Here is a 1,481-nt window from a genome sequence, read left to right as displayed (position 1 = left end):
TAACCCACGTTGTGCCTTAACGTAACCCACGTTGTGCCTTAACGTAACCCACGTTGTGCCTTAACGTAACCCACGTTGTGCCTTAACGTAACCCACGTTGTGCCTTAACGTAACCCACGTTGTGCCTTAACCTAACCCACGTTGTGCCTTAACCTAACCCACGTTGTGCCTTAACCTAACCCACGTTGTGCCTTAACCTAACCCACGTTGTGCCTTAACCTAACCCACGTTGTGCCTTAACCTAACCCACGTTGTGCCTTAACCTAACCCACGTTGTGCCTTAACCTAACCCACGTTGTGCCTTAACCTAACCCACGTTGTGCCTTAACCTAACCCACGTTGTGCCTTAACCTAACCCACGTTGTGCCTTAACCTAACCCACGTTGTGCCTTAACCTAACCCACGTTGTGCCTTAACCTAACCCACGTTGTGCCTTAACCTGCTCTGTAATTGGCATATGACACGTTACATTAATCTAGTGTTGTCTAACCACAACCCTCTGAATATAGTTCGCTACTCGCACCGCCCACCCTCTTGTGTGTCGTTTCATGTTGAACACTTCGCAAGTGTTGCTTACTTTTTACATGCTCCCGCTGTACACTGTAATGTGGACAACTGCAGGATGTACATCGCCCCCCCCCCTCCACCCTGCCTTCGCACGCTGGTCGTTCAGGTGCTTGCGTGTTCAATGCCCTTCGCAGCTGTTCACTGGCATTCGCATGTCGAAGCGCTCAGTCTACGTCGTGGTACGGCCTGTGTCCACTGTCCGCTGATATCGTAAGCTTAATCCTCACATTGTACTGCACATAGGTCCGTATGTACTGAATGATACGCTGTGGCACATGTGTGACCGTACGACTGCGCCCAACAACAGCGAACCATACGGTCCAAATGTTGTGCACTCAGCCACGTGCCGTCTCCCCATAACAGCTACATTGCAGTGTGGTACGCCATAGAGACGTGTGGGAGTAACGGACGCCCTGGATGGCGATCAGCATGAGCCGTCTGTTGATGTAGTGGCGCGTGTATTCAAACGTAGTCGTCTCTTCTCACACAGTGTGATAGCATGGTGCACCGCGTTCCACATCTGCGACATGGTACAGATGCTGGTTGACAGTCGGTCTCGTAATGGACATCGCATACGTAGGGGGCCACCTCCCACGTGTTCTCTAGTCGTGCACATTTTGTTGCGTGTATGTGGGCAGACGTAGTGTGTCGTGACACCTAACAGACAGGTATGCAATAATCGTTGCATTTGCAAACTGGGATGGACGTCTACGTTTGCTGGTGACGTGACGCAACGCAAATGAACAACTGGTAAACCCATTGTGGTGCGGTTGTTGTTGCTGGAGGTAAATCAGTAAGGGCAAATCTGTGTGTGAAGCGATACGCGGCGGTGGCTGGGTGGGACCGTCCCCGGCCGGTGAGGGGGGGCCGCCCGGCGTGCTGGCCGCGCGGTGCGTGGGCGCACGCGCTACAGC

This window comes from Schistocerca cancellata, unplaced genomic scaffold (assembly GCF_023864275.1).
Source record: "Schistocerca cancellata isolate TAMUIC-IGC-003103 unplaced genomic scaffold, iqSchCanc2.1 HiC_scaffold_67, whole genome shotgun sequence".
NCBI classification, from domain to species: domain Eukaryota; kingdom Metazoa; phylum Arthropoda; class Insecta; order Orthoptera; family Acrididae; genus Schistocerca; species Schistocerca cancellata.
Note: the sequence above shows the minus strand (reverse complement) of the source record.